This window comes from Engystomops pustulosus, chromosome 6 (genome assembly GCF_040894005.1).
Source record: "Engystomops pustulosus chromosome 6, aEngPut4.maternal, whole genome shotgun sequence".
In the NCBI taxonomy this organism is placed as follows: domain Eukaryota; kingdom Metazoa; phylum Chordata; class Amphibia; order Anura; family Leptodactylidae; genus Engystomops; species Engystomops pustulosus.
In genome coordinates this window covers 123,792,641-123,805,926 of record NC_092416.1, presented here as the reverse complement: position 1 = coordinate 123,805,926, position 13,286 = coordinate 123,792,641, and the positions used below count along the sequence as shown (strand labels likewise).

At 45.4% G+C, this 13,286-nt stretch overlaps 1 protein-coding gene across 1 annotated transcript in view; it reads right to left on the bottom strand.

The window, feature by feature from the left end:
• The window catches only part of DNAJC5 (DnaJ heat shock protein family (Hsp40) member C5), a 37,867-nt gene extending 25,381 nt beyond the window's left edge, over positions 1 to 12,486 (bottom strand). The window contains exon 1 of the mRNA XM_072110871.1: positions 12,326 to 12,486. The gene's annotated coding sequence lies outside the window, so the exon portion shown is untranslated. The remainder of the gene's footprint in view (positions 1 to 12,325) is intronic.
• Between the last annotated feature and the right edge of the window lie 800 nt (positions 12,487 to 13,286).

Below are 13,286 nucleotides of genomic sequence, written 5' to 3'. Positions count from 1 at the left end.
CACCCACAGGGAGTATAATGCCTCCTTATCTCCCGAGTGTTGGGTGGCTACAAATGGGTTAATATATTGTAGGAACTAGAGCAGTGGTGGCGTACCTATGTTGGCACGGGTGCCAGAGGTGGCATTCAGGGCCCACTATATGGGCACGCGCGCTATCACCCCAGTTCAGAGTTCGCCAGACAGGACTCAGGGCCTCTTGCAGTCCCAGGCAGCCCAGGAGCCTTGAAGGAAGCTACAATGATAACCCAAACTTCTTATCCTTCTTTCTACTGTATTAGTGTCCTTAGGTGCCTATACAATTTATACCTGTGACAGAGCAGGGAGTAATAAGTTACTGCTTAAATTGTCGCATTGGCACTTTGCGAAATATACGTGGGTTTTTTGTTGTAGTTTGGGAACTCAGTGTCTAAAAGGTCCGCCATCACTGAACTAGAGGAATAAAGTGCTACATAGTGCAGGCTCTAGAAAAATACAGGGCTACACAATGTAGGTGCCAGGGAGGAGGAAGTCAATACAGCACAGGGCGTGGATAGGATACAGGCGCATACGGGAGCAGAAGTGACCAGACCACGCAGATACAAATAGTAAAAGTGTAGACATTATACACATCAGTGTGGGAAAGCAAACAGATACATACAAAGAGTCTGAAGCTCAGCACATGTACATGAATCATAAATATAAAGTGTATACAGGCAGTCCCCGGGTTACATACAAGATAGGGTCTGTAGGTTTGTTCTTAAAGGAAACCTACCATTTAGAATGGTCGGTGTAAGCTGTAAGTACCGGGCACCAGCTCAGGGTGAGCTGGTGACGGTACTTACTTTCGTTAGTGTTATAAACCGCGGTATCGCGGTTTTAACACTTTTTAAACTTTAGAGCAGAAGGGGCTTCGGCGATCGTGCGCGCGCCTACATAGGAAATAGCAGAGATGTTGCGCGCGCACGGTCGCGCGCAGCGCCGAAGCCCCTTCTGCTCTAAAGTTTAAAAAGTGTTAAAACCGCGATACAGCGCTTTATAACACTAACGAAAGTAAGTACCGGCACCAGCTCACCCAGACTGGTGCTCGGTGTTTACAGCTTACACCTACCATTCTAAATGGTAGGTTTCCTTTAAGTTGAGTTTGTATGTAAGTCGGAACTGTATATTTTATCATTGTAATCCCAGCCAGAACTTTTTTGGTCTCTGTGACAATTGGATTTTAAAAATGTTGGGTTGTCATAAGAATCAGGATTAACACTAAAGCTTCATTACAGACACCAGTGATAACTGTTACAGCTGATCATTGTAGCCTGGGACTAAAGTACAATAAATTACCAATATCCAGAGGTCTGTTTGTAACTATGGGTCATATGTAAGTCGAGGGTTCTTAAGTAGGGGACCGCCTGTATATCGGATTAAGCAAAAAAAACTAAAAAATCATCGTCTTGATGGTATCGCAACATGCAAACAAAAAAAAACAAAAAAAGATAAAGAATCAAAAATGCCATATTTCACGCTGGTTAGCATTCCACAGCTGATGTTCACATCCATTCACAAGAACTGAAAATACACACAGGCTGGGGATTCATGTGGAATAGTTTCCAACGCGTGGCCAGGACGGAAAACTGTGCTGCTGTGGGCATGTCCTCCTCTTTTCTATGGTTTTTCATCAGCATGAGGGTGATGTCACACATCGCGTTTCAGGCCGTTTTTGGGCCATTTTAGTTAGTGCGTTTCAGATTGTAAAAAACGCATGCATTTTTTTTAAACGCATGTGTTTTTAATTGCGCAAATTTGGAAAACTGGACAAAAACACGTACGTTTTTAAAAACGGATGAGTTTTTTAACACATGCGTTTTTACAATTTGAAAACGGCCCAAAAACGGCCTAAAAACGCCATGTGTGACATCACTCTAAGGTATAAAAAGAATTATATTTCCATCCCATGATGTATCCACAAATCTTCAAAATCACTGAGCCGTCATGACAAACAGGGTGAGTCTATTTACCGTATATACTCGAGAATAAGCCGAGGGTGTAGCATACAGCCAGCCAGCCCCCACGCAGCATACAGCCAGCCAGCCCCCACGCAGCATACAGCCAGCCAGCCCCCACGCAGCATACAGCCAGCCAGCCCCCACGCAGCATACAGCCAGCCAGCCCCCACGCAGCATACAGCCAGCCAGCCCCCACGCAGCATACAGCCAGCCAGCCCCCACGCAGCATAAAGCCAGCCAGCCCCCACGCAGCATAAAGCCAGCCAGCCAGCCCCCACGCAGCATACAGCCAGCCAGCCAGCCCCCACGCAGCATACAGCCAGCCAGCCAGCCCCCACGCAGCATACAGCCAGCCAGCCAGCCCCCACGCAGCATACAGCCAGCCAGCCAGCCCCCACGCAGCATACAGCCAGCCAGCCAGCCCCCACGCAGCATACAGCCAGCCAGCCAGCCCCCACGCAGCATACAGCCAGCCAGCCAGCCCCCACGCAGCATACAGCCAGCCAGACAGCCCCCACGCAGCATACAGCCAGCCAGACAGCCCCCACGCAGCATACAGCCAGCCAGACAGCCCCCACGCAGCATACAGCCAGCCAGACAGCCCCCACGCAGCATACAGCCAGCCAGACAGCCCCCACGCAGCATACAGCCAGCCAGACAGCCCCCACGCAGCATACAGCCAGCCAGACAGCCCCCACGCAGCATACAGCCAGCCAGACAGCCCCCACGCAGCATACAGCCAGCCAGACAGCCCCCACGCAGCATACAGCCAGCCAGACAGCCCCCACGCAGCATACAGCCAGCCAGACAGCCCCCACGCAGCATACAGCCAGCCAGACAGCCCCCACGCAGCATACAGCCAGCCAGACAGCCCCCACGCAGCATACAGCCAGCCAGACAGCCCCCACGCAGCATACAGCCAGCCAGACAGCCCCCACGCAGCATACTGCCAGCCAGCCAGCCAGCCCCCACGCAGCATACTGCCAGCCAGCCAGCCAGCCCCCACGCAGCATACTGCCAGCCAGCCAGCCAGCCCCCACGCAGCATACTGCCAGCCAGCCAGCCCCCACGCAGCATACTGCCAGCCAGCCAGCCCCCACGCAGCATACTGCCAGCCAGCCAGCCCCCACGCAGCATACTGCCAGCCAGCCAGCCCCCACGCAGCATACTGCCAGCCAGCCAGCCCCCACGCAGCATACTGCCAGCCAGCCAGCCCCCACGCAGCATACTGCCAGCCAGCCAGCCCCCACGCAGCATACTGCCAGCCAGCCAGCCCCCACGCAGCATACTGCCAGCCAGCCAGCCCCCACGCAGCATACTGCCAGCCAGCCAGCCCCCACGCAGCATACAGCCAGCCAGCCAGCCCCCACGCAGCATACAGATTAAAAAAAATAAACATAATACTCACCCTCCAGGGTCCCCGATGTTCGTCACGGCTCCCGATCACCGGTGCGGCTTCTTCTCTCTTCTCTAGCAGGCAGAGTCGCGCCCATGCGATCTGCCGGCCGTCGACACTATGTCATCAGCAGCGATACCGCTGCATCATAGTGTGCGACAGCCTGCAGATCGCATGGACGCGACTCTGCCGACTAGAGAAGATAGAAGAGGAGACACAGGGAGCCGCAACGAACATCAGGGACACCGGAGGGTGAGTATTAAAGTTTTTTTTTTAATCACTGACTCGTGTATAAGCCAAGGTGAGGTTTTTCAGCACATTTTTTGTGCTGAAAAACTCAGCTTATGCACGAGTATATAAGGGTATATTCCTATTTATTAAAAACATGTGCAAGATATACTAAATAGCCTAAGGCCGGCGGCACACTAGCCGTTTTGAACCCCGTTTTGGGCAGGTTGTACCAATTATCTTAATTACAACAGGTCAAAAACGCCACATGTGCCACCATCCTTAGGGTGCTGCCACACATTTTTTGGGCTATACTAAAGCATGCCTTTTTAAATGTTTACCATGCGTTTGGCTTCTTTGAACCTGTTAACCTTCATTTTCAGAAGTGTAAGATGCTGCGAAACAGATAAAAACCAGCCAAACTCACGGACTGAAAACGCATGGGGTTTTAAACCAATTTTTAGTCATGCGGTTTCTGTTAGTTTAACCCCTTAAGGACGCAGCCATTTTGTAGCTTAAGGCTCAGTCCCATTTTTTGGATTCTGACATGCGTCTCTTTATATGGTTATAACTTTTGAACACTGTTACTTATCAAAACGATTGGGAGTGTTTTTCCCCACATGTTGTACATCATTTTAGTGGTAAATGTTGGATGCTAAGTTTTGCGTTTATTTGCAAAAAAAAAAAAAAGAAAAAATGATGAATTTTTTGGAAAATTTGCCATTTTGGAAATTCAAAATCACCGCGTTTTCAGGCAAATAGATTTACCGCCTAAATAAGTTGCTGAATAACATTTCCCATGTGTCTACTTTACATTTTCATCATTTTTGAAATGTCTGGATAATTTATTTTTTAGTCACGCGAAAATCGAATATTGATTTTCCGTATTTTCAGAATTTACCATTTTGGGGCTAAATACCGAATTTTTACAGATTTAGCATCAAAACCCCTATATAATAAACCCATTTTTAAATCTGCACCCCTCAAACTATTAGAAACAGCTTTTAGAAAGATCGTTAACCCCTTGAGATCTTCATTGTAATTGAATCAAAATGGAGGTGAAATTTAGTATGGTCAAATTGTGTCGGTAATAAGTTCATTTAGCCGTAAAATTTACATATTTCCAAAAGATAAAATGAGAAAACCCACCATACAATTTGTTATGCAAACAGCACTTTTTCGTTATTGGGGCCATGTGATGGCATTTTTTTTTGTGGGATGAGATGCTTTTTCCCACGTTACCATTTTGGGGTTGTTATACCCCATTGTTGAAAATTTAGGAACTTTTTTTTGATGGCAGGAGTAGAAAAGCATCAATTCTGTACTGTACGGCAGGTTAAATGCTGCGGTTGCCCTGACTGTGACATTTAACGGGATATACGGGATGCCAGCTGCAACCAACAGCCGACATCCCAGTATAACACCCGCGGTCAGTGTGGGCTCCAATCGCGGGTGTTATACTGGGATGTCGGCTGTTGGTTACAGCTGGCACCCCGTGTATCCCAATGTCGGTTCGGCTCCGATCCAGAGCTGTGCCGGCATAGGTCACTGAGCCAGCTAAGTCACTGTGCTCAGCAGTGGACATATCCGCCACAGAGCGGGAAGGGGTCAAACACAGAAACCAAAGAACATAACAGCTCAAGGCACGGCTGTGGAGTCGGTAAGCCTAACCTCCAACCCCTACATACAATATGTTTTGAGTGATAAAAAGCCTTGCTACTGTAAATTTATATCTTGATACAATATTTAGTTGGAACATAAAAAATATTGTAATACAGGCAGTCCCCGGGTTATGTAAAAGATAGGTTTGTTCTTAAGTTGAATTTGTATGCAAGTCGAAACCGTATACTTTATAATTGTAGATCCAGACGAAATTTTATTTTGCCCCAGTGATAATTGGAGTTTCAACATTTTTTGCTGTAATTGGACCAAGAATTATCAATAAATGTTCATTACAGATCCTTTACAGCTGATCATTGCAGTCTAGGACTACACTAAAGCATGCAGAGAGCTTCCCCAGAGGTCACTATGGGTCATCTGTAAGTCCAGTGTCCTTAAGTAGGGGACCGCCTGTACAGCCTTAGAACTTTAAATTGTAATTATGCAAAACAAAATGTGGGGGAAAAAAACTGTTCAACAGAAATGTATTGAATAATATTTTTTAAGTTTAATTTGTTCTTAGGTCAGACTTGAGGTGTTCTATGAAGGAAGATCTGAAGGAGGCAATACTGTAACTATTTTAAGGCAAGAGAACAGCCTTTCTACACGGACTTGGGTTGGTGACAACGTCATAACCACATGAGCAACATCTCTAACAATTTCTAGATATAGAGGAATTGCCTCATAATCAGTTTTGATCAACTTTCAAGATCAGTCCTTTCTCTGTGAAAAGCTCACTAACAGTTTCACACCTTATTGCAGCACAGTTTAGCAGTGCTACATGATATATAGGTTTAGTTTCTATACTTATAGTACTTTTTCATGTGCATGTTTCTGTATTTCTGAATTTGAGATTTTAGAAAACAGTTTTCCCTCATATTGTATGTATAGTGTATACAATCCATCACAACGGATAACATCTACAAACATGAACTCAAAGAAAAAGCTAACTAAAACATAAAGCAGTATACAGAGTGAACACTGGAAAATCCTGCCTTATTCCAGTTCTCCTGATCACTTTAGCAGCCCTAAGTTACCTGCAGGCATTGATCTGCCCCTCTGATGAGGAGCTTCACTACTAAGCATGAGCAAAACGTGCATCCACATTCATCTCAACTAACAGCCTACATCCTTAGATCTGAAATAAAACAGATATTGATAGGACACTCCATAATTTCCCCCAATTCTGATTTAAAAATAATATACATAATATACTGCAGTGAACTAATTGTAACAATTTATTAAATATTTTTGGAGTCTAAGGCAGTCCATTTTTTCCGAATCCACAGAACTGGTGCAAGGACACTCCCACAACGTGCCAAGGTAAGAATTAAACACCACCCAGGTTTGTATACAGGTTTACAGAGCCCAATACCCAACAATGGCTGCAGCTTTGTATGGACACCCTTTAACACAATGTTGTAGGATGTTTGTTCACAGTACTGTCTACTATTAGGATAACATCAAGAGCCTTTCTTCTACAAGCAAACCTGTGGCACAGGTGAGGTGATGAATAATGACACAGGACACCTCACTAATTGAGTTTACATGACAAAATCAGGTTCACAGAATATCATTCTGCTTCAGTGTAGAGTGACCCACTTACAATTAAATATCCATGTAAGAAACGTCTAGAGGGGTAACCCTGCCCATATGGTCCTCAGACGATGGCAGAGGATACAGGGAGCTGAGCGCAACTGAATGTCTAGAAGAGCTGATAATGAAATCCTCTGCAGTATCCCCCCTCACATTGCTAAAATGGAAATCTCACCAAATCTGACACTTACAAGGGTGCAAATTACACAACCAAGCATTTCCCAGAGGTGTAATGCCTACAGAGTGTGTATGTTTTTTCACAACTAATTAACATAATAAAACTAAGCAACTTATCTGTACTACAAATATACAGCTATTTAGTTATACAGTTCCTATGCAGAGTGCCACAGATTCCCCCATAAAAAATTCACAAAAAAGACTGGCCTAACACCAGACACGGACCTTTTTTGAGTTTTCCCCTTCTCAACTTCCAAAGGACATAACTTTTTTATTTTTTAGCTTTTTTAATTAAAACTTTTACACAGTTCACCATGAACACAATAACATTATTCAGTTGGTTTAGTAGGATTACCAGTAGGAGACACCAAACATGTACAGGTTTTCTTATGTTTTACTACTTTAACAAATAAAACTACCGTATATACCGGCGTATAAGACGACTTTTGAAGACAGAAAAATCTTCTGTCTTCTCTGGGGTCGTCTTATACGCCGGTAATCGTCTTATACGACGGCATGGAGAGGGCTAGCACCGATCGTGGGTGTTTGCACAGCGATGGCTGCCGGCAGCCTCAAAAAGCTGCCGGCAGCCTCAAAAAGACATCGGGGGGAAAATACTCACCCTCCGTTGGCCCCGATGTCCGCGCTGTGCTGTCTTCAGTCTTCCGCGCCGTCTTCTTTCTTCTGCTGGGCGCCGCCATGTCTTTCCCCGGGTCGGCGCCTAGTATGACGTCAGCAGCGGCATGTCATACTAGGCGCCTGCCGGGGAAGATCAATGGCGGCGCCCAGCAGAAGACGGCGCGGACATCGGGGGAGCAGCGCCGCACATCGGGGCCACCGGAGGGTGAGTATATAAGTTTTTTGTTTTTTTTTTTTAATGCTGGGCTGGGCTGTATACTACTGGGGGCTGGGCTGTATACTACTGGGGGCTGGGCTGTATACTACTGGGGGCTGGGCTGTATACTACTGGGGGCTGGGCTGTATACTACTGGGGGCTGGGCTGTATACTACTGGGGGCTGGGCTGTATACTACTGGGGGCTGGGCTGTATACTACTGGGGGCTGGGCTGTATACTACTGGGGGCTGGGCTGTATACTACTGGGGGCAGTGCTGTATACTACTGGGGGCAGTGCTGTATACTACTGGGGGCAGTGCTGTATACTACTGGGGGCAGTGCTGTATACTACTGGGGGCAGTGCTGTATACTACTGGGGGCAGTGCTGTATACTACTGGGGACTGTGCTGTATACTACTGGGGGCAGTGCTGTATACTACTGGGGGCAGTGCTGTATACTACTGGGGGCAGTGCTGTATACTACTGGGGGCTGTGCTGTATACTACTGGGGGCAGTGCTGTATACTACTGGGGGCAGTGCTGTATACTACTGGGGGCTGTGCTGTAATGGTAATGTTGTTGTTGTATGCCTTATGTTTATGAGCGACAGTTTTCCTGCTATATACCTGCATGTCATAAGAATTTAAATTATAAAAAGGACCATGTTAAATTCAAATTTTTTTTTTAATTTTTACCGGTGTTTTGTATGCGTTGGAAAAGGGGTAGTCTTATACGGCGAATATATCTTAAACTCTATATTTTAAACAGAAAAGTAGGGGGGTCGTCTTATACACCAGGTCGTCTTATACGCCGGAATATACGGTATATTCTGAGAGCTATAACATTTTTACTGCTCAAACAAAAGAGTATTATTAGGGCTTGTTTATTGCCTGAAAAGTTAACGGTTAGATTGGTGCTATTATAGGGGACATCTGACTTTTTGATTGTTTTCTATTACAATTTTTTGGGAAGAAGGAAGCACTAAAATGGCAATTTTTAATTTGTTTACTATTTTTATTTTTCATACCCTTCAAAATACAGGTATAATAATGTTATATCTGTTTGGCTAAAGTCCCTACAGACGCACCAAATTTCTGGGGTGGGTTTTATTATATTTTAGACACAGCTGAGAACAGGCTGTATGTAACCGTCAGTGTGCCAGCGCGATCCTGAGGACAAAATAGATCATCCACATGTGGCAACAGGCCTCTAATTTGGACAATCTATTTCAATCTCTATGGAGATTAGAAAGAAAGACACCACATACTTGCCTCCCTTTAAAACCACACTGATACTGCCAGTTTTGGGCCGCGTGCCCGAGAACACCAATATTGTATTCACAGGCTACTCATTGAATGAGGTAGATCCCTTGACCCCTGGAACTTTCCGTTGGATGCAGGGCCAAAATCCTGATATACAGGCGGTCCCCTGACTTACAGACAATCCGTAGTTAAAGACTGACCCCTCTGCCCACTGTGACCTCTGGTGAAGACTCTCTGAATGCTTTACTATAGTCCCAGGCTGCAATGATCAGCTTGGTCTCATTACAGCAAAAAATGTAGAAACTCCAAATATCACTGGAGCAAAAAAATTTTGCCCGAAACTACAATTATAAAATATAAAGTTTCGACTTACATACAAATTCAACTTAAGAACAAATCTATGGAACCTCTCTTGTATGTAACCCAGGTAACTGCCTGTACCAGGTCAACAACTTCAAAACATTTAGAAGCTGTGTGACTCCATATTATACAGGGTTGTCTATGCAGCCTTGGAGTTACATATTTGTGTTTAAGAGCTAATCTTGAAACAATAATCTCTACAATCCGGTTATAATACAACAACTCTCAGCACTCCCACAACACCAGGATGTTGGTAGTTGTGGTTTTACAACTGCTGGATAGCTCTGTCCTAAAGAGAACAGTAAAGGGAGTGGACAGCACATGACTGGAGTCAGACTTCAATTGCAAAAATTCAACCAATAAGGAAGAAACACAAAGGCATAAAAACATTACCCGGCGCTATAAATCACAAGCTAAGAAATAGCAGTCTTTCACAATATAAATGCATGTGACATGGCTGTAAAAACATAAAGTAGCTGACATTGGCAACAAGTAGCAAATACACTACAGAATACATAAATGCAGATCACTTTTCTATACAGGATTAAGTCACTGCATGTAGATGATATCAATTTTTTACCTATCCTTGGAATAGATGATTAGCAGAAGATTGATGAGTATCTGACACAAACACCCCCACAGTAAGCAGTTAGTGCAACATTTGGCCGCCATGAGGAGCCATTCAGACCACCAAGAAGTCAAACACCCTAAGGCCAGCAGCACACGGCTGCGCAAAATACAATACTTAATAATGGATCAGTACCCGCGGCTCTTATATTAACGGATAGTACAACCGATCTGTTCAACAGTAGGGCAATACCTTTCTCATTGACCACTCAAACTATAGTTTATGGGGATCCGTAAAAATCACATGCCGGACTAATGGATATTGGGCCTTGAAAAATAGAAGAAAGGTATCCCCATGATCCTGACCCCAACAATAAAGGGAACTGCACAGTGAAAACCATAAAAACAAACCCTGTGAAGAAATAGCGCAACTGCCTTTTTTGGTCCGTTGCCACACAAAGTATGGTTTGTCCTACAGGAAAAACGCAAAAGTGAAATATTATAGCACCAAACCAAAAAAACGTTTGGAAGGGAAAGGGTTAACAGCTGACCTGTTGGGGGTGACAGGTGAGAGACTGCCTTAAATGTTATCCCTTGAAGTTACTATAGATGCCTGCTAAATAGCCACTAGCGACTTCATGGCGACTAGCGTAAAACAATCTGCATGCAGCATGCTGTTTAGCAGGAGGATTTTCGGGGAAAAACTGAATATAACTTATTTGCATCTCCACTGTTCGTATGCTAAGGGCTGCCCAGAAAACAACCCAACTTCCATCATATAGAGACATTTGTCAATCAGTGAAAGGACCGCCCCATGACTAAATCACCATTGATAAGCATAAAAAAACAAAACAAATGTGTGGTCTATAACATATTGCTTGTATATTGGAGGTATCAGCTATTTCCAGCTCCCCCATATAGTTGAACAGAGAGTGGCTCAAAGCTTAGATGTGGGCGTCAGATACTACCATTCTTGATATACAATGTTTTAAAGAGAACTTATCAGGGTATATTATGTTATCCAACAATATACAGCACCCAGCGTGTCTGAGCATAACACTGAGGGCCCATTGATTTCCTGAGTAAGGCTTCATTTCCCCTGCAGCCATTTTGCTTCCCCTGCAATAATAGCTGATCCCATTACCAGACCCTGCAATCAGCTAACAGACACCATGTATATATGTGCTGCCATATATGAGCCACAATAACATGCATATAATGCCATTACAGCGAACCACAGGAACAGGACTTTGACCACAACCCACATGCCCTGAGCTATAAATATGGTGTATACATTTCATCCATAGGTTACAAATATAATGGAACCACGTATGAGAGCTCCAAAGATTCCAGATTATTATTGTTTTACTTTCTCAAATTGCCCTGCTGAAATAAAAGCAGTGCTGTTGGCAAAAAACACTTGTTAAAGGGAACTTAAGGGATTAAGAGACACAAACTAGTAAAGTACCTGCCATTTGGGACATTATTTAGGTAAGGAGAGGTCATTGATCTGTAACATTCAAAGATAAGTTTGTGTGTAATGCTGAATCTTACCAAAATATAGGACATCACTGTTATCATGACACCTACATGCTTATGACAGGTTCCCTATCTTCCCCATTATGTCAAGGCTGTTCATGGGCAGTGTATCCACTATTACTGTAATGATCCAAGCAATCCCTGGGTTCCTTATGCCATTGGAGCAAAACTATCAGTGATACATGTTCAGCACCGGAAAAAAACCGTTGATCCAAAGATAAGGAGTCAGCGGTGGTCATGGGTCGTGTAAAGAGGTAGTAACGTGGAGAATGTAAGGCTACATGTACAATCCCATATAGAGACCTTATGTAGCGCAGAGGCTGCCCTCAGTATGGGGAGAATGTCTGCTCATCTACCACATCCAGACTGCTGGCAATAGGCAGATGGTTCCCTCAGGTGACATAACGTGGAGATTAGCTGTGACTGCACCTCCATGTTATCTGTAGATGTAGGACTGGAATGAGCTCATGTCCAGCAGCTGAGTATACAGGCAGGACATGGAGCACACCCGGCCATACATCACACTGTACAATAGACACACATTTCATTATCAATGACGGCCGGTGATACACACACTGAAGGAAATCAATGGAGATTATGGAGGATGCCTATATTTAGCCGCCCCACCCCCTCCTCAGCCTCCTCCATCACACAGCAGCCCGCACTGCTCTGCCCAGTAGTCATTGTAGCCGCAGGACTCGGCTTGCCGCCTACACCGCCAGTATTCTCACCTCTCCCCGGTACCGCTCGGTTCGGCTAGTCTCCTCAATCAGACGCAGAGGGGGCGGTGCGTGCGCGGTCCCGGTAGTGACGTCACATAGGACCGCAGCATGCGCGCACCCGGAAGTGAGGGAATCCGGGAGCGCGCGATGGGGTTCCCGGGGCGGGAGGAAGCTGTTGTGACGTACTGAGTCCGATGAAAATTGTTACCGGAGCCAATAGATAGAAACATTAGAAGGGGAAGATGTTAGACAAGAAGATAAGGAAAACGGTTGGGTAATAAGTGCAAAAAGTAACGAGAAGGTCAAGTAGTGAGTCAGTTACTATGATTGTGTGGGTCTACATAATAGAGAGGGGTACAGGTAATGGGGGAGATACATAGAGGGGATACAGGTAGTGGGGAGATACATGGAGGGGACACGGGTAATGGGGAGATACATGGGGCAAAGGTAATGGGGGAGATAGATGGAGGGGGACACAGGTAATGAGGGATATAGATGGTGGGGGACACATGTAATGGGGGAGATGATACATGGAGGGGGACATGGGTAATGGGGGAGATAGATGGTGGGGGACACAGGTATTGGGGGAGATAGATGGTGGGAGACACAGGTAATGGGGGAGATGATCCGTGGAGGGGGACATAGGTAATGGTGGAGATGATACATGGAGGGGGACACAGGCAGTGGGGGAGATACATGGGGGACAAAGGTAATGGGGGAGATATATGGAGGAGGACACAGGTAATGGGGGAGATATATGGAGGAGGACACAGGTAATGGGGGAGATATATGGAGGAGGACACAGGTAATGGGGGAGATATATGGAGGAGGACACAGGTAATGGGGGAGATATATGGAGGAGGAAACAGGTAATGGGGGAGATAGATGGACGGGGACACAGGTAATCTAAATCTTAATTGCTACATTATGGCTAAAATAAATATGCAATAAAAATATAAATAAATAAAGG